Source organism: Lemur catta, chromosome 14, assembly GCF_020740605.2.
Source record: "Lemur catta isolate mLemCat1 chromosome 14, mLemCat1.pri, whole genome shotgun sequence".
NCBI lineage: Eukaryota > Metazoa > Chordata > Mammalia > Primates > Lemuridae > Lemur > Lemur catta.
In genome coordinates, this window is record NC_059141.1 from 18774395 (window position 1) to 18796036 (window position 21642).

At 38.0% G+C, this 21642-nt stretch overlaps 1 protein-coding gene across 6 annotated transcripts in view; it reads left to right on the forward strand.

The window, feature by feature from the left end:
* SORCS1 (sortilin related VPS10 domain containing receptor 1) overlaps positions 1 to 21642 on the forward strand; it is a 459027-nt gene that overhangs the window by 315668 nt on the left and 121717 nt on the right. The window lies entirely within an intron of this gene.

Sequence of the window (21642 nt, forward strand, 5' to 3'; positions counted from 1 at the left end):
TGGGTGGCTGAAATTAAAAAGAAGGGAAATAACAGAAGTGCATTTTGGTTTTTGAGTTTCCAAAGTCCTAGAGCTTGGCAAAGTAAGAACAAAGTATGGAACATTCTAGTGTAACTTTGACATGACTTGTTAGCTTACATCCTAACCTCTGCCAAAAGATGTGATTCTACCTTAGTCTAATTTAACTAATCTGCTGTTAGAAAAGGCATTTAGGTTGTTTCCAAATGTTTGCTACTATAAACAGTGGTACTGGGAACTAGCTCAGACAAGTGTTTAAATATCCCTTACTCACATCATTCAGAATCTTAGGGACAGTGATAGCCAATGAGTACCCTGCAAAGACGGCCCAAAAGTATCTCCCTTTTACTCCTCATGAAATCACACTGCCTGTTGTCAGCCTTTAGATTTAGAGGCAGAGCAGATCACCAAGGCATATAAAATAGCTTCTCACCTCCATGCCAATTCTCTCACTTTTATATGAACTTCTAAGAGGAATGCATTTTTATCTTCCTCATTTTCAAACACTGCCCTAAACCCCCTGGGGGAGTTGAAAGCCAGGAACCACATTAGAGAAATCTCTTAAAAAGCTAGTGAAACTGCCTGAAAAAAAGCTAAAGAGAAGTCATTTGCAAACAAACTCGCTCAAAGATAACATATAGAGACTTTTATATGGCATGATGCCATTTTTCCCTATCATATCAAGACATTTGTAAGTAAAGAAGGGATTTGTTGCACAGAAGTGGGCTCACCTCTCTCTCTTAGCTGCCCTTGCTTCGGGATGACTTGAGCCTTGCTTTGGGGTCCAAATTGACATCTCCCATTTCCAGAAACTCAGCTCTGGCTCTTCCTCAGTTTCCTTTCTCTGGTCAGCACTTTTCTCTCCCTTCCTTACTCATTTTGTTCCTTATTCATGAGATACCCCTATCTTTGTGTTTTGTCTCTGTGTTCCAAATGATCTGTATCATTTTCCCAATTTTGTCACCCTCCTCTCCTCCTGCAACACACCCAAGGATTATTTCTTCCCCCAGTAAAAACCTTCACTGCCTCAGTCTCTGGCTCACTCAACCCTTATCACCATGCCCTGAGGCATGAAGCCTCAATTCTTGGAATGGTGGCAAGGGGTGACTGCCTCCAAGTCATTGATTTTTTTTTTTTTTTTTTTTGCTCAAAGTGATTTCTGTAGCTTTTTGACCTAAGATCTCAGCAACTTGAACACTAACTCATCCTCTTCTGACTTGAGAATTATTCCAGGGTAAGTCTTTAGAAAATAATAAATACTTAATATGACATAATAAAAAATTATAAATTATAAAGTCAGTTTTTAAAAGTGAGTATCTATGTCTTTTTATAAATTATTAGTATTCTTTTCTTAGGGCTCTATGTGCATAGAAAGCCCTCCTAAAATAAAGGACTGAAATAAATGAATGTGGTCCTTCTAGTTTATCCTGGAAATAGAGTTGCTGCTTTGCCAGTGGAAAAGTCCTGCTTTCAAGTGTCTATGAATATCTATGCACATGGTACTCAAAACTTCAGGGTAGAAAGTAGCAATTCAGAGGACTGGACAGAAGTTTGTTTCTACCAATAGAAACGAAGAAAAACATTGACTAAAAGGATGGACAAGGAAAAATAATGGATATGACAATATTTCCCATGTAAGGGGTACGTGATACACATCTTCTAGCTCAGTGGAGGTCGTATTTACCCTTGGCCTTATTATAAGGTGAGCAGACCTCATCACTGCTTTTGCCCGTGCTAATTGCAGTCCTTTCTTATCTGTTCCTTGAAAGGGGGATCTTCTATGTGAAAGCTTGATTAGTGAAACCCTTGTAATCAAATGTCATAAAATTATCATCTTTGTAAAAACATTACACATTATTGTATATGAATTCTAATTAATATGTCTGTTAAGTAAAATAAATAAAACCTGTTTTTGCCTTTGGGAACAGAGAGACACATCTTCCCCATTCGAGGCCTAAAAGTGCGATAAGCACTATTTAAACTTAAGCTCTTTAATCCTCATGACAACCTTCTGAAGTAAGCTTTTCATTTTCATCATTAACAGATAGGGAACCTATGGCACAGAGAGGTTAAGTCATTTGTCCAAGGTCACACAGCTGGGAAGTAAGTGCCAGAGCCAGGATTCAGATGAAGGTGTTCTGTCACCAAAGCCCATGCTCTACTAAATCAGCGGATGCTGTTGTCCCTCCTTCTTGGCCTTCTTTTCTAGGCTGGGGCTGTGAGCCTTAAAAATCTAGCCTACTCAGACAGATGAGTGGTGTAAACACAAAACTCTTTCGGCCCCAGTGTCTGCATGTGTATCTCTCCAATTGGGCTTGTCAAATGGCCACATGGGTTCTTTGAGCTTGGTTGGTTTTTCTAGAGAAGGCATGAGAACTTGTAAATAGCATAATGCCATGGCTGTTGGGGAAAATCTCTTGGTCTCTGCCCAGATGGTCTGTATTTTCTGACTCTGAGCAACTTCCTGAGGCTGGCAGAATAGTTGTCAATCAAAGTAATATTTATTAGACTCACTCTTGGAGACCAGTTACTTCAAATTACATAGGAACTATGGGGCTATCTAGGATTACTCAGCAAGCTTAATTAAAATAAACAGCCTTTAATCATTTCTGCTTGGAGCTTGGCTACGGGAGGTAGAGGGGGCACTGAGGGGGATTTCTCTAGTGCTAAATTGAATTGTTGAGTGACCCTGGAGAATAGCAAAGCAGTTTCCATAGAGAAAAAATGAAGATGAATTCATATATTTTCCTTATTACCTAGCACACTTGACAGTTATTTTTATTTTCAGTGGCAGTGGTCATGCCACCCCTGGAAGTAATCAATGGCAATTGTAAAATAATTATGGGATGTAACAGCTTTTTCTTATGTCATCACAGTGGTTGCTGTTGATACTACCATGACAACTGTAAATATGAACTTTCCTCCAAGGAGTTCAGATTGCTTCCAAAACTGATTTACATACATAGGCCATTGTATGAGACACATTTTAGCATAATATTACCGTTAATAGAATAGGTGTCCTTTTTATTTAACTGATAGCAATAGTGGTCTTGTTCTTTCCTATGTCAGAAATCAATTATATTGGGAGGCAGAACAGCTTGGAGGTTAAGAGGCTCAGAGACACTGTGGTCAAAGTTCTAGCTTTGCAATTTACTAAGATCATGGAGAAGCCAAATAACTTCTGTATGCCTCAGATTTTTCCTCTGTAAAATCATTAATATCCACTTCATTAAATGATACGCTTCTTGTGAATTGGTAACATGCCAGGTGCCTAAGAACTGTACTTAGTCCCAACTAACAGTAATAATATTATTAATAATAACTGGCTTTCTGTCTCTACTAGTTTTGTTTTTCCCTGCATTGGCTTCATTCTCAGCCCCAAATTCAAGACCTATTTTCCACTACAATCCCCCAATAAAAGGAGAAGACAAAATGTTTAAATTCTAAAATGATGTACTCTTTATTTCAGTTTAACACTTCAGTAGGTAAAAGCCAAGGTGTCACATTTGACATTGAAGAGGAACATGGAATTGGAGGGTCAGTGGCACTCAAATGCCTTGAGTAAGGGAATCTCCTGCCAAAAGCCAAATCCTCAAGCAAGAGTGGCTCAACAATGAACCTTTGTTATTTTGGAATGCCAGCTTTCTTTCAGTGATGTCCCTCGGAGGCATATGACAGCTGTATTACATAGCAGAGAGATAAAGAAATGCTTATAACTCCACACTCAGTGTGTTTGAGCATGTACACACATTCTCATTCTTCCCACAATTTAATGCCAGTCAATGTGAATGACTTCACATTCCACATCTTTGTCAACAAGTCTCATTTGTTGAGCATGTACCATGTACCAAGCCTGTGCTAAGTATTTTGCATATGTTGTTTAAATCCATCCTCAAATCCATGATGTGAAATAGTTTGTTGATCAAGACTCTTTCAAGGCATGATAGAAAAATGATAGAAAAATGCAATCTGTTTTAGGAAAAAAAATTTTTTTTAAAGAGATGTTGGTTTGTGTGTCTGGAAAATCAGAAGGTGTAACTTTATCTAGACCCTGTGAGATCCAGAAGCTCATAAAAAGCCTCAGGTCTTGAACTCTGCCCATCACTCAGCTCTATTTTCCTGTGTATTAGCTTCATGCAGGCAGAAGTATAGTGGCTTCTTTGCAGTGGCCTCTACAAGCTTATATCTTCCCAGATTTATTCCAATGAAAAAGAAAATACTTTCTTGCTTATCCCAGCAAAACTCCTGGGATTCAGTCTTATGAGCTCTGATGGGGGAACCTGCCCATAGATAGACCTGGGGGTAGGATCAACTTTAGTAAATCACATAAAGTAAGGGTTGTTGATGCCCCAGGAGGGACTGAGGTGCTTTTATCAAAAGAAAGGGAGAGGATAATGGGAAGGTATCAACAAGGGGTACCCATTATGGATGTTTTAATCCCCATTTTCAGATGAGAAATAAATAAGAAGGCAAATAAATAAATAAACAAAATCTCAGAGAGGTTAAATAATTTTGCCTCCTGTCACACATTAGTAGGTAATAGTGATGGAATTTAAACCCAGGTATGTCTGACTAAGGAGCCTGTGCTGACTGTGCACCGTGCTGCAATTCCCTCTCTAGTGCACCTTCGAGGCCCCCCCGTGCTGTGCACCAGCACAGCTCGTATCTCTTCTTCCGCAGAACTACATTGGTAGATATTTGCCGTTGGCCCCATATCCACTGGGTCTCACAGCTCATCATTGCAGTCACATTTGTCTGTATACCTGACCGTTATCCCTGTCTAGGATTGTCTTCTCTAATCTCAGGTAGTAACAGTCTTACACGAAAGAGGCAGTTCCATAAACTTTTGCTGACATACCTGTCTATGATCAGAAAACACTCCAGAACATAAAATAGTTTCTCTTTTTGATGCTGACTCATATTTACTAACATTCATTCTCAAGGCCTTGCTGAATATTGCTGCTGAGCCAGTTTCAGAGTTTTTTTCTTCCCCCTTTATTGTTGTTGTTCAGTAGTTTGTTTTATGTATATCAGATCACCATAGCCCTTTCTCTTCCCCCTTCAGGTACACCAGCCATTCGACATAGCATCTCTAAGACTTCTAAGCCCCCCACAGCAAAGGGACTTAGAGAATGTGGCGTGAGATGGCTGGAACTCTTTTGTCTTTCTCCAGATGGATTTATTGGTTTCAATGACAAGAGGCTGGGCCTCTGCAATTTTTCTTTCCCAGCTCCAGCAAACTGGAAATAGCATGAAGTTTAATGATGTTACCAAAAAAAAAAAAATAGAGAAAGAAAACAAAACTCTATTTTATCAAAATAACCAGATATGTTGGCAATATATTAGGAAGATGATATAGCTTTTTTTCCCAAGATACTCTGTCCCATCCTTTACTAAAAGCTATGAAGCAGCTCATTGTCTTCAGAGAGCTTCTAAATGAACAGCATCACTCACTTTCAATTTTATGTTGTGGTGGCATGAAATATCTTACCATTTAGAATCAGGTTTTCAAAAATAAGCTTCCACATTCATTTCTATATTCTTTGTATCTGAACCTCAGCACGTTAGAGACATATCCATCTCTGTTTCTTACCTCTCCTTAAACCCTAGCATTTCCAAGTCCCATCAGTTCTGGCTTCCTGACACTCCCCCTGCACACTTCCATCCTCCTTAGCATTATGCAGATTCAGCCCACCCCGAACACTCCCCCTAGAACTGATGAAAAACCTCTCCATTCATCTCCCTGTCTCATACTATTGCCTAACGAATCTGTGTCTCCCCAATCAAGTGTTTGCCTCATTCCTCATTTCTTACAGTGCAAAATGGAACAGAATGAGAATTGAACTAGGTTCTTGCCAACCTGGGCACAAATGTACTTTTTCTGACCCACCACACACCCCAATTCTGTATGCTAAATTCCACAATGCCAGGTAAGTAATCCCAAGCACTAGTCTTATAGTGCTTATAGAAAACTCATTTATCTCCTTGTACATCTCCATCAGAACTCTTTGGTGACAAGGTACATTGTCAATGAGCCCTAATACTTTGAAAAGAATCTTTTTACCTGAGCATTAGGTCTCAACAGTTGGCTTAAAATATTTAGTAAACCATGCTCTAAAGAAATGTGCTGCCATCCAGACTTTGTCATTCCATCTGTAGAGCACAGGCAGAGTAGATTTAGCATCATTCATAGGAGTCCTAGGAGTTTTGGAAATGAGCATTGGCTTCAACTTCAAGTCACTGGCTTCATTAGCTATTAACAAGAGGCCAGCCTGTCCTTTGAAGCTTTTGAAGGCATTGACTTCAACTCGCTACCTATGGAAGTCCTAGATGGCATCTTCTTCCAGTATAAGGCAGTTTTGGCCACATTGAAAATTTGTTGTTTAGTGTAGCCACCTTCAGTTTTCTTAGCTAGATCTTCTGGATAACTTGCTTTGGTTTCTACATTAGCACTTGATGCTTCACCTTGCACTTTTATGTTCTGGAGATGGCTTCTTTCTTAAACCTCATGAACCAATCTCTGCCAGCTTCAGACTTTTCTTCTGTAGCTTCCTAACCTCTCTCAGCCTTCACAGATTTGAAGAGCGTTAAGGGCTTCCTCTGGGTTAGCCTTTGGTTTAAGGGACTGTTGTGACTGGTTTGATCTTCCAGATCATTAAAACTTTCTCCATATCAGCTATAATAGTGTTTTGCTTTCTTTTCATGTTCACTGGAGTAGCACTTTTAATTTCCATCAAGGACTTTTCCTTTGCCTTCACAAGTTGGCCAACTGGTGCAAGAGGGCTATATTCCAGCCTGTATTGACTTTCAGCATGCCTTTCTCACTAAGCTTAATCATTTCTAGCTTTGCTTTAAAGTGAGAGACATGTAATTCTTCCTTTTACTTGAACATGTACAGGCTACTGTGTGGTTAGTAATTGGCCTAATTTCAATATCATTATCTTGGGGAATAAGGAGGGGAATAAGGAGGCCCAAGTAGAGGGAGGGAGATGGGGAACTGGCCAATTTGTGGAGCAGTCAGAACACATACAAAATTTGTCAATTAAGTTTGCCATCTCGCATGGGGACAGTTTACAGCACCACAAAACAATTACAATAGTAACATCAAAGATCACTGATCACAGATCACTGTAACAGATATAATAATAATAGTGAAAGAGTTTAAAATATTGTGATAATTATCAGAATGTGATACAGTAACATGAATGAGCACATGCTATTGGAAAAATGGCACCAATAGATATTCTCAACACAAAGTTGACATAACCTTCAAATTATAAAAAAAATGCAGTATCTTTGAAGCACAATTGAAAAACTGAAGTGCAATAAAGACGAGGTGTGCCTGTATAACATTTTGTTGATGGTAATACACCTACTGATTTAAGAAATGTTAAAATACAAAAAAAAAAGTGAGCATTTTGGGATGGATGAAATAGGTGCTCAATGAGTATTTGTTGACTGAGTGGAAACTGTGGGATGGATATAGGTTAATGGGGTGGCCATATTTACTTATTTATTCATTCACTTATTTATTTTTAATTGACATGTAATAGTTGTACACATTTATGGGATACATAGTGATATTTTGACAAATATAATGTATATATACTCATCATTTCAGGGTAACTAGCATATCCATCATCCCAAAAATTTATTATTTCTTTGTGTTGGGATCATTCACTATTCTCTCTTCTAATTATTTGAAAATATATAATCTGTTATTGTTTACTATTGTCATCCTACAGTGCTATAGAACACTAGAACTTATTTCTCCCATCTAACTGTAATTTTGTATCTCTTAAAAAATTTTCAAATCAAAGATTAGATAGGGTTGTCTTAGTAGGTAACTAAGATGTGGAATGCTAAATTCAAGACAGAAAGGTAGAGAAGACCTCAAAACTTAGAGTTTGGCTCATGTGACTGAGTAGGAAAGAAAGACAGAGTGGACAGCAGAAAATCCTAAAACCAGCTGTAAGACAAGTGAATCCATGTAGACCAGCCTTGATGTATTTACACAAGGCTCAATCTCAGGACACAATCTCAGGACTTAAAGAGAACTTGGAAGCTATTGCATCTGACTTCCTATGACTTGCAGGAATCCCTTCTAAAAAATGCTAGAGAAATGGATGAAAATAGCCTTTTGGATTGAGAATGGAACTTTGTGTATCTGTCTGTCAGGATCTATCTTCCTTTAAAGAGAATAACTAGAGGAAATGGACCTGTCCTACTGTTTTTTATTGTTGGCTTTGGCACTTAAAACATCAAAACCTCTAAACAGAGCAATTCCATAATTTAGAGAAAGCTGTCAAGATTTTCACAGGCATGGCAAGATGTGCCCTGGGGTGGGGGATAGAACCTACATTTATGAGATTTATGGTAAAGGGTTTTACATGAGTGCCGAAGTTTAAGACAGATAAATCCCAGAAGACAAATACTACCAATAATTGAATTACAAAGCCATTATCATGTGCTGAACAGAGCAACTTTATGACTCTATTGTGACAAGATGAAACTTGTTAGAATATTTATGTGCCTGAGATAGCTTCTGCTTCACCATCCCGGAGAACAAGCCAGCTCTTCCCAGTGCCTCCTATGAGCAGTTAGCCTTCCTGCATAATTCTGTAGCCAAGGAAAGCAAGACGTCTAAGAGAGGAGTCGAAAACAGACACAGCGTACAACCACATCAGGCAAAAGCCTCACATTCGTCCTCACATTTCAACAGTTCCTGGGCCCAGCATCTTCGTGCTATCACCCGATATCAGGTTTTTCCCAGAGTAACCAGAGCAGCCCTAGGATACATGATATCTCTGGCTGTCAGCATTATTTTCTACTTCTGAACAAATTGAGAATAAGAACATCCCAGGAGTAAAAGCCACCATAACAACCTTATCATTTGTTTAAAAATATAACGTCACTTTATTTTTTCTGATTGTTGAAATCCATGAATCATAGATTTACGACGGCTGAAATGATATAGTAGTTTACCTGCTTCACATGATGAATTAACAACACGACCAATCCATTCCATTTGATGACACTGATTTAGTAAAACTAGATCGCTTTCCTATTTGTAGTAGCTTTGCTGTAATTCAGTGTATCCTTATGAGATTTGGGTATGGATTTTTTCCCCCTAACTTTTTATTTTTAAATAATTTTAGGAATACAGAACGAAGTACAGAGAGTTCCCATACGCTTCTCCTGCACTTTTACCTAATGTTAACATCTTACATTAATGTGGTGTAATCTTCACAGCTGAGAAATTAACAGTGAAAACTGTGAACTTAACTAGAGACTTTATTTGGATTTCCCCAGGTTTTATGTTAATGTCCTTTTTTTTTTCTGATCCAGGATACAATCCAGAATCCCACGGTGCATTTATTTGTCATATCATTTTAGTTTCCTCAAATCCGTGGTAGTTCTTCAGTCTTTCCTTGTCTCTGATGACCTTGACAATTTTGAAGAGTACTAGTCAGGTATTTTGTGGTATGTTCCTCAATTGAGTTAGTCTTATGTTTTCTCATAATTATAGGGTTATAGATTGTTGGCAAGAATGTCACAGAAATGATGCTCCCTTCTCATCACATCATATCAAGGAGTGCAAGACATCAACATGTCTTATTACCTTACTGATAATGTTAACCTTTACCACTTGTTGAAGGTGGTGTCTGCCAGGTTTCCTAATTGCAAAATTACCATTTTTCCTATTCCCTACTCTATTTGTTAGAAGCAAATAACTAAGTCTAGCCCACATTCAAGGGAAGGGGAATTAAGCTCCAACACCTGGAAGGAAAATTATCAAAAACTGTGTGAACATATGTTAAAATAACTACAATAACAGATAAATGTTCTGGGAGAGATACTTTGAGGCTAAACATTTTGCCCACTAACTTTAGGATTCATCAGCTGAGCTTGCCTGCAGCAATTACTGTAGGATTCTAATGACCATTTTCTCTATGTTTGATCATTTCTTCTATATTTATTGATTGGAATTATTCTGGAAGGAATAATTCTTCCTTTTTGATCTTTTATTGTTTATTTGCTGGGCCAATGAAAAGACCAAAAAAGTTGGTGAAGAAGCCCAATTCTGCGTTATACTTTATTGTTTCTTTTCTAATGTCCCTTTCTCACTTCAGCTATCTCTCTGCCCTAGCTCTGAGCTGTTGTCCAAATGATCCCTGTTAAATCTGGCACCTGCTAATGAAAGGAATGACTTTTCTACCTAATAAAAGTTATTTCAAGGAACATTTTAGGGTCTGACCTGGGGTGGAGACCTCAGAAGAAAATGGACTTTCCCTGTGATTGATTTGCTTGGTTGGCTGTGGAGGTGGGGATACCCCCACCACCCCTGTAGTTCTGTGCTTTCCCTGCTTTGTTCAGTTGGGCAACTCATACACCTTTATCAAAAGGAAAGTGGCTATTACACACACACACACATACACATACACACTCTTTCTTTCCCTGTCTCTCCTCTGTCCTAGCCAAGGAAAAAAGCAAGGCTGGCTGCTCCCAAAAACAAAACAAACCTCTAAGAAGGGTTCCAACCTCTCCTTTTTAACAGTCATTTTAATTCCCAAAACAAAGAATGCAGCTTCCAAGTTGACCAATTTAACATATATGAAAAACAGTATGGGAACTGGATAAATATCCTAAACCTTTAAGTACTCTTATAAATGAAAAACTGAAGTAAAACATCTCTATAAATATAAGAACCAAGAACATGACAGGCGATTCATAAAAGAAAAAAGGCAATTAATATAAAAATGTTTAATCTCACAAATAGAAAACAAAAAGGGTATATCATTTACTGATCTGTCAAATAGATAGAATTTTTGAAAATATACTATGTAGCCTTATTAAGGAGTTGGGAAATAGATGCTCTTACATGCTGTTCCTAGGACTGTCATTTGTAAAAACTTTCTGGAAGAGAGTTGGGCAATTTGTATCAGGAGTCTTAGACAAATGCCCATTCTTTGTGAACCGGTATGGTAGTATTTCCTTATCCAGAGTTTCCCTTTTTGAGGTTTCAATTACCCTTTTTGTGGTCTCAGTTACCCACTGTCAACTGTGGTCTGAAAATAGGTGAGTACAGCACAATAAGACATTTAGTGAGAGAAAGAGAAAAAGAGAGAGAGAGAGAGAGAGAACACATTTACATAACTTTACAGTATATTGACATAATTGTTCTATTTTATTGCATATTGTTGTTAATATCTTAGTGTATCTAATTTATAAATTGAACTTCACCATAGGCTTGTTATGTATAGGATAAAACGTAGTATATATAGGGTTCAGTGCTATTTAAGGTTTTAGGCAGCAATTGGGGGTGTTGGAAGGTATTCCCTGCAGAGAAGGGGGCAACCACCCTATTCCTTCCGTAGTTCTTCTACAGAGATCATCAGTGCAGTATCGTGTACAAAAGTAATACATTAGATACTACCAATACCTTGTGGTCAGAAAATTAGTTAAGTAAATTATAGAATATTGTACAGCTGGAAAAACAGTGCATTCTAATACATGCTATGCTATCTTATGTATTATGCCATGTTATGTTAATGATATGATGGAAAAGCTTTTTTTTAAAGAAAAATGTACACAAGCATTGAAAAATCACTAAAGCATCAACAAAAAATGTTAAAGGTGGTTATTTCTAGATGGATGGATTGAGTGAACATTTTATTTTCCATTTTATACTTTCATGTATTTTACATTATATTTTAAATGAGCACACATTCCTTTTACAATCAGATTTTTCAGACAATTATTTAAATAAATTATACCAATTATAATCATAATAAAGCAGTGAAGCATATTTCCAAATGGGTGGGGGTGAGGAGGGATTGATGGGGGGTGAACAGCAGGAAGGCCCTGTGACCACTGTGGCATAGCCATAGCCAGTGAGCTCTCTCCTCTCCTCCTCCTCCTCTTTCCCCTTCTTCCATCCTCATCATATCTCCAGCGCACTCACCCACCATTCTTACTCTCCTGTCCTATCTTCTCTGTGTTCTGTTTCACTCTGTGTCTCACCCCGCCCCTCTCCTTTTTTTCTGTCACACTGAGATGTTTTCTTTTTTTCTTTTTTTTTCATTTAAGAATATTATGGGGGTACAAATGTTTAGGTTACATATTTTGCCATTGCCCCACCTGAGTCAGAGCTACAAGCGTGTCCGTCCCCCAAACAGTTAACACCTCACCCATTCGATGTGAATATACCCATCTCCTCCTCCCCACTCCCACCTGCCCGACACCAGATGAATGTTACAAGTATATGTGCACATAAGTGTTGATCAATTAGTACCAATTTGATGGTGAGTACATGTGATGCTGGTGTTTCCATTCTTGTGGTACTTCACCTAGAAGAATGGGCTCCAGCTCGATACAGGATAATACAAGAGGTGCTAAATCACCATTGTTTTTTGTGGCTGGGTAGAACTCCATGGTATACATATACCACATTTTATTAATCTGCTCATGTATCCATGGGCACTTGGGTTGTTTTCAAATCCAACCTTAGGAATTCACATCCACAGTGGATTACTGATTAAAAAACGAACAACAAAAGAAGATAAATTAAAACATGTGGTTTTCATTTTTTACCATCACACTGGTTTCCTTGGCCCAGCAGTTAATGTGAGTTCAGAAGCAAACTGGCACAGCCTTCAAAGTATGCTCACAAAATAGCATCTCTGTCTTTGCCCAATTCTAAATCCCTTCACACCTTGCACTCAGAACTCCAGAAATTCTTTACCAATAAACAAAATACAGGTTGTGCATCCCTAATTCAAAAATCCCAAATCTGAAATGCTCCAAAGTCCAAAACTGTTTGAGTGCTGACATGATGCCACAACTGGAAAATCCCACACCTGACATCACATGATGAATTGCAGTCAAAACTTTATTTCATTCACAAAACTATTAAAAATATTGTATAAAATTATCTCCAGGCAATGAATATAAAGACATATATGAAATATAAATTAATTTTGTGTTTAGATATGGGTTCCATCCCTAAGATATCTGATTATGTATATGCATATATTCCAAAACCTGGGAAAATCCCAAATCTGAAACACTTCAGGACCTAAGCATTTCTGCTAAGGGATATTCAATCTGTACTAAAAAGAACAGCGACCATTTGATATCCTGGGAGTTGTCTCTGCAATGAAGGGGAAGCTAATTTCCTCCTCTAGCTAACCCGGTTCCATCCTTACTTCCCTCAAGCTTTACCGACTGGATCTATTTCCTGCTCAGTGGAGGTGCTTGTGGGCAGTAGCCTTTTAGGGTATTTTTCCAGAACTACCAATATCCACTAATAAAGCAAGAGAATGTTTTTGTGTCATAGTAAGTTGAGGAAGTCTGGAGGAGCTACAACAAGGATCGGGTTAAACTAGTCTTACCTAGGGCCAGGCACTTGGCAGTCTAGACTGATACTGTGTTTCTGAGAAGGTTAGAATTTATTAGTCATTTTGCAAGTGACAACAGAGAAGCCACCTTCATACTTAGAAACTCTGCTATTTGAGCATCTAACTGAAGAAATTTATATCCATTCCGGTTCTAATCTCTAGGACATGGGATCCCCTCATATATGTCTAGGCCAATGCTACCATAATTCCCAATACACATAACACCTGCAGGGTGTTGAAATGTCTGTGGTTTCCTCATTATTTCTCCTTATCTTTTTCGTGTATAAGACAGACACATTACCCTCTTAGTTAACACTGTCTTGCCTCAGATACTAAGGGGTAAAAAGGAAAGGGATTTTTTTGTTTTTTTCATCAGAAGAATCACTGGAGTGAGTTAAGGACTTGGGTGTAATTCCAACCTTCATACTTCCTGAGTGGTGTGAACTTGGACAAGGTATTTGCTGTCTGGAAACCTTGGCTTTCTTAATTGTAAAATGAGGGGCTTGAATTAGTTAATCTCTAACAGACTTTCCATGTCTAAAGATCCCTTAATTCATATCATTGATAATAGTAGTAGCTGCACAAACTACTTCTTTTACTCTTCACAACATCTTATTATTAAGTATTAATACTGTTATTATTAACCTTTTTACAGGTGGTATAAGGAGCCCTAGAGAAATTAAAAAGCCTGAGATCTAGTCTGTTGTATCATTTCTTAGCTGTATTCCCTTAGAAAAGTAAATTGCTTTCAGAGCTAGGACTGTCTTTCTCTTACCTTGTCATTATTTTTCCTGAATTGGTGTCATGTATGAATTTTTGAGGCACACAACATGTATTTTCATCCAAGTTGTTGACAGCTGATGAGTATGACACCGACAAGAGCACAGCCTTGCAGCCCTAGATGACATCAATCCCACACTTAACAGATGGACACCAGCCATTGATTGACACCATATGACAATTTTTTTATGTAGCTAAACCTCTTATAGTTTATATTTTTTCCACACACAGCTTTTCAGAAATGTTATTATCCCCATCTGACATAAGTTTATCTTTAATTCCCCTGTCTTCCCTATTAAAATGTAAGCTTCGTGAGGGGCAGGGATTTTCCTGATTTATTCACCAGTAAACTCCTAATGCCTAGAATTACACCTACCACATTGTAGGTATTCAGCAAACATTTTTAAAACTTATTCATTAAAAAAAATTAATTCAGGATCGACCATCTGCCACACCTGGTGCTAAATGTTAAGGGTATCCCAGGAATCCTCAGTTTAGAGCAAGAGTCTCCACGGTGGGTTGCCTGTACCAGCACCCAGAGGTATACAAGATGATACATTGAGGTGTGGGAAGAAAATATTAGAATTTCTGTGTATTATTCTCTTCTATTTTAGTTTCTATTTTGTGCATATTTTCTAAAGTTAGTATAATATGTAAGTATTCTGCATTTTCATAACTCGTTAACTAACAAACTATCATATGTTGGGTGCACCTATTTTTCCCCCTTGCCTGGTATGTTCAAATAAAAAATTTGGAGATACCTCTTCCTGGAATTCTCTTATGAAATATGATTTCCATGGGTCAGATAATCTCCAGCAGCAAAATGCTTAGGTTTCAATCCCTTTAAACTTATATTTGCTCTGCCCTCTAGTCTGAAGTTCTTTGTCAATAACAGAAATGGAAAGAAAGGAGACGTATGGAGGTTCTCTCCTCCCCTTGTCTTCCGTGAACATGGCCCCTGCAGCCCCAAGCAGGACCTCCAGCCTCCCTACTGTCACTCTGAGTTTAACATTAGCACAAACACAGCCCTCCTGGTGGTCCTTAGCATTAATGTTCTTACCAAAACTCTCTCGGGTTTTAGCTTTCTTAGTACTCTAAGATGGCATCAGAATTGCAAGTATTCTGAGGTTAAGGATAATTCCAGGTCTCCTCTCCACGCAACTTCATGTATCTCTTCTCTCTCTCCCTTTGTGATTTGCACACATTGAGTATGTTCCCTTAGACTTTATTTTCCAGACTTAGGAAATTTTATTATTAGTACAAATTTATTAATATGAGAGTATTGCATATATACATCTTCCTTATAAAAAATTTTGAAATTACTGCTAAGGATAAGGACTCCTTTGACTATCACTCACAATCCCCAAACTCTCCCAGAGGTGACTACTATTATGAATTTTTCATGTGTATTTCCAGTGCTTTTTATTCCATTTATGTTTTTTTTTCATTTGTTTTGGATTCATCAGTAGACAATAGCTAAATAAATTGGATATGTTCATTTAATAGATTACAATAAAGCAGTTGGAGATTTATCCCATTAATTTCATGTTCTGGTGTGGAATTATCTCCAAGATATATTATTGAGTAAAATTAGCAAGTTGCTAAAAATACATAGGGCATGATACCACTAAAGTTTAAAAAGATAAAAAAGAACCTTATTAAAAAATATTATAAGGTCTTCTTTACCTTGATCTCATACTTTTTGATCATTTTAAATATATCCCAACGTGTCTCATTGACACTGTGATTTTTGTTTGGGGACTAGGTGCGGTGATCTCGTCGTGGTTCCTACTGTCTGTCTAGATCCCCACATCTTTATGTGAGAACCAACAAAGACAAAAATAGGGAGAGAGCATAAAAGTAGGGAGATATGAAGGAAACAAAAAAAACCAAACAATAGTGGAAAAAGCAAACTCATTATATTTAAAAAATGGAAAGTGAGGAAAGAAAGGGGAGAACTGCAGCAGAAAGGTTTGTCTTGGCTGATGTAGACCTGGTTGTTGTGATGTCTCATGGGCATACTGCTTGTTTCTAAGCATTGCTATTTAAACTTTCACTTTTATTCCTATCAAGCCCTTTGTGTAATAAACATCCTCACCTCCTCACTGCCCTCCCGAGCTTTCTGTATTCCTTCATTGACTCAGACTCCCATTTCTCCCTTTGCTCCCCTATGCACACACAGACACACACACACACACTTTGTTGCAGAACTCACAGAGATAAACAGCTGATTGCTGGCTTGGGGAGAAAGGATGAGAAAATGCAGAATTTGGTGGGCTTCAGATTGCTGGCCATGCCGCCCCTCAGTAGGCCATTATGCATTCAGGAGAGTAAGTGTTGTTTTCATTTGTCTGCCTGTTTATTTATGCATCTATTCATTCGTTATTTGTAGCAGGTATCTTTGGTTCTGGGAAACCGGTATGACAGTGTGGGGGCAAGAAGAAAAGAAGCAGAAAGCAGACATGTCCTTAGGCTTAAGGGAGAGGTTAAAATGGCACCTTTCGACTGCTTTGTATTATCTAGCCCATTTGCCTTGGTTGTGCAGCAGATGAGACCACAGTTTAAGATGCTATTTTCAAAAATAAAAGTTGTGGCCTTTGCCAGGGTTTTCTCAATGGTGTTTGTCTGAGAGCCTAACTATGGAGGCAGGTAAAGGGAAACCCTTAACTGTAGAAGAGGAAATCAAGGCATCCCACTGTGAATTCCTGCCAGGTGCTTTGTTTCTTCTCTGGATACCAGACCTGGGCCACTTGCTGCAGTGGGCGTGGTTTTAGGAGAGGACCTGTGGAAACAGGTAGGCTCCATCTAAAGCAAAGAAGAGGAAGGCAGGGATGTCTGTCTTTCCAGCCTCTGTTCCTATGCAGATCCCTCCTCCTGCCTCCCTATGCCATTAACTGCAATTCTAAATCTGAATTAGGTGCTGTCCTTGCATGGTGTTCATTTTTTTTAATACTTGCTCTGTGGTTATCTACATCAGGACATTTTGTGGTTCTGCAGCATTTATTGAGCACTATATTAAGTGGGTATAAACTCAGATAAAATGCCAGACAAATGATAAACTAGTGACATTTCTGAGTTTCTCTGTAGCAAATGTCTACAAAGGTTGCATTTGGCTGATTGTATTTCAGAAGGCTGACGTTGCACTGCTGACATCACTGGTATAACTTATCATGGTGTGATTTACTTTTATTCATATTCTTGTCTTTGGTCATCCTTAGGTTTTATTCCAAAATAGCTCCTAAATGTGAAAACCAACTTAAGATATTGGAAGCATAGAAGGAGGAGGCTGCATCAGGCTTTGTCTTGTTTCCATCAACAGAGCTGCTCTAGCGTTACCTGTGCACTGCACCTCGTACTTTCCCTCAGTAGGGAGGCCCACACATAGAGGGGACTGAAGGTTTTCTTTTCATCTGCTTATAAATTTACATGCTTAACTTTCTTTTGTGCCATTCCATGGATTTTAGGATCAAATACAAAACCTTAGCATTGTGCAAAAGGTGCTTCATGATTGAACCTCTGCTAACTTTTCATTTTTTTTTACTGCTCTACTTTGAAAACACTGGATCCAGCCTCCTGACTTACTATAGATGCCTATATGGATCATCCTGTCTTTGATCTAGGGCCTTCGTTTTTGCTATTTATCTCTAAATAGAATGTTCTTCCACCCCTTCGGTCCATCAGCCATATCTCTGCATATCGTTGAAGATTCAATTCATTTACTCTGAGGGCTTTCTGGACTTTCCTTCTCTCCCAGGCCTCTGTCTGCAGCTGAAAGATCATGCTCCCTATGTCTTCAAATAGCACCTTGAATATTAGAACCCTTGTTTCAGTGAATTGCTATCTCTTCTGTAGCTCTAAAGCTTTTAAGGGCAAGAAATCTATAGCACTTGGTTTATTGCATGATAGGGGCTTGGGATGTTTTATACTTATTCATTTATAAATGAATAAGTAAATGAGTGAATTTTATTTATTCATATAGTTGATTTCTGGGCCATTGACTCTTATTTTTTGTCTATTGACTTATCATGATAAATAATTTTGATAAATTAATTCTGCGCTTGAGGCATCCATGATATCCCAAGAAGTTTTTAATACCAACATTAATTTTAATTTCTTAGCTGAGTATTAATATTTCCTACCCATTTCTTGAAATAAAAAGGGGGAGGAAGAGAAGAAAGAAATAAGCTGCATTTTCTGAGTCCTTGCTATGTGATACGAATCTTCTAGGTACTTTAAGAAGTATATTCTAGGAAACTTATTATAGCCTCTTTTTATATATTTTAAAAATGAAAGCATAGATATGTTAAGTAATTTACCAAATGTCACATCTACAGATCGATTAATAAATGCTGGTGTGCCTAGTTTGTGCACTTCTCCTTACTCCAAAACAATTCAGTAAACAGTTTTTGAGTATCTATATGTGACATACAGCTGCCTGGAACAAAGATACAGAAAGGTTTGAGTTTGTCTGTCAATAAGAGAGCTTGACAAATGAGTCACCAGTTATAACACGGCCTGATTTTGCTGTGCAGAAGTATGTGCATCGTTCTGGAAATCTCAGAAAGGATAACCAACTTGGCTTAAGTGGCTCCCCCACTGAGAAGCCTTTTTTCAACTTCAACCATCTGCAGCTGAGCCGTGGAGTAAAACTTAGGATGGCAGAAGGGTGAGAGGAAATTCCAGGCAGACACCAGCATGTGCACAGGCATGAAGACTCCCTTTCCCTCCCACAAAATTCAGTTCAAGAAGGGAATTCATTTTCTTGGTTTGACATAAAGGCAATATAAAGGTTTACAAGATACAGCTTCCCTGTTGCATTTTTCTATAATTAAAAGATCCTAGACCAATTTTTTCATCTAATATTTATAGATAAGTTCTTTCTGATCACAGAATTGACTAACATATTATATCAGGTATAATAGTAAATATTGAACAGTGTTAAGAATGTTCTCTGTATATTTACTGAGAAAACTTGCTTCTCTATACTTTGGTAAGCACAGAGAATTCAGTGGTAAAAGAGTACCTGTCTTTTAAGAGTCCAGTGTAAAAAGAGAGTCATTTACGCAGAGATCCAGCAAATTATGATGCATCACGACATTGATGTGTACAGGGTGATCTAGAAGTGTAAAGAAAAGGTGTCCAACCTCGTGTGCTTAATACCAGAAGTCAAACTTACTCACACTTTTTGATAGAGTTGCTTGAAGCCAATCTTGAGATCTCACTCTGCAAAGAAGATCATCAAGAGTTCATTTTGGATTAAATTCTATGTTTGTGCTATTTTTCTATGATGACGATGATGATGAAGCATAATAATTGGTCTTAAAACACACAGAAAAACACCTAACTCCATAGCTTCAGCTAAAATGTAGGGGTATATATGGACTATAATAATGATACCATTTGGGTCACCTGCAGTAATGCACTTCCCCAAGGTGTCTAGTCAATGACAGGACCACTAAAATCACACCTCTTCAGACATTCAGCATTGACTGGCTTCAGCAATTAAGAACTCACTAAGGCCATAGAGTAAAAGCAGCAGTAATTCTTTACCATCAGTGGCTGCTAGAAGTCCTCCTAGACCACTAGGTCTAGGGGTGAGTGCTTTAGTAAATAAAAATTATAGGAAACACTGTGGTTTGACTTGAAAATATAAAGTTTTGTTTCATTGTAGTTATTTTACTATTAATGGGAAAAAATTTAGGCAGGGTAAGGGGACTGATTGGTTAGCCACCGTAAATTTTGGAAAAATAAAGGACTCTATTTTGCTCTTGCTTCTTTTTTGTCAGTTGATAAGGGGGGAAAATGTCACTTAAAACAACAGCTCCTACCATTAGGCATAATACAAGATTTTAAGAAACTACTGCTATTATTGATTTAGGGCCCTGAACACATGGAGAGATGCACGGGATGTTGGGTAGTTATTTTCTTTCCTGTTAACACTAACTGTAAGCCAAGCAGATAGGTTTCCATGCTAGTTTTTAACATTCTGTTTCCGGGTTGGGGTCTTCTCCTGGGAATATATGGCGGTAGACCTTTCGTTCAAGGAGGGAACTCAGAGCAGTATGCAGTGTGGGCAGATGAACAACAACGTAACTACCCATTGATATTTTGAAAAAACAGTTGACTATGAACCTTTCCAGTATGAGGCTTATCAGACAGCTCATTTTCTTTTTTAATGCTCATGACTCATGGTCTTGTCAGAAGGGGTCACCTGTAGTTTCAGTCAACACTTCAGCGTGGGAAGACAGGGAGCCACCACGCACAGTCTGTTAGTCACTACGGTACTTAAGAGGACTGAAGGTCAAAGGGTCACCTTCTGTCTGTATTCAGGTAGGTTCCAATGGTGTGAAATGTCCAAATCCATGTTCCATGTCTATTTGAGAGAAATTATAAAAACCTGATTAGGAGATATCTGCTTCCTGGGAGAAGAAAGCAAGATTTAATGTTTCGAGAGTAGACTGAATTTCAGGCCATGTATCAGAGAAAGCTTACTGACAGCAATGATAGGGCCTAAGGAAACTTCCTTTCTAAAGATGAAGAGTGAATAAGCTAGCTAGGCCTCAGACGCTGAGTTGGAAAAATGAGTTCAAGTAAGAAGAGTTCTGGAAATCCCCCTGGGACAATGATTAATTTACTTATTTCAAAGAATTCACAGACTTCTATACCCTCCTTCTCTCCCTTTTTCTTTCCTTCTCTCCTTCCTCTCCCTCCGTTTCTTTCTTCCTTCTTTCATTCCACATTTGACTGTCTATTATATGCCAGGAATTATATAAGTATTGTATATATATATATATATTTATATGCATATATATGTATTTATATACAAATGTATATATAAACACATGTGAATATAAAATGTATAAAGTGAGCTCCTCAATTTCAAGCTAGAGACAGAAGCTTTCAGGGAATGGCAAACTCAGTGCTGCAAAAGATGAGGCAGTAAAAATGAGATGGTACTTATCTGTGTAGGGTCTTGGGTACCAGACTAAGTCCTGAAAGGATGAATATTTTTAATATCTGCATTTTCTAGGATGGATTGGATGGCTGGGCTGAGTGGATGGTGGCAGACAGAAGGACCAGTTTGGAGGCATTTAAGTATTTTCCATGTTGATATGGAGCAAATTAAAGTTCTACAAATCCGATTTAGGAAAAAAAAAAGTACAGATGGTCCCAAGTTTAATTAATCTTGCCGTATAAAAATCCTAGAGATAAAGTGTGATTGCCCATTTCATTTATGTAACAGAATAATAATTATCTTCTATTTAATACAACTCATTGCAAGATTACACAAATAATAAGTGCCTCCAAGGCATGTTAAATAGGCTTTTATTTTACTTACACATACAATTTCAGGCATGTATCAGAAAGTGAGGTGCATCTGCATTTTTCCCCTCACCTTGGTTCAACAATACCAAGAATGGTCACTCTGTGCTGTAGATGTCAC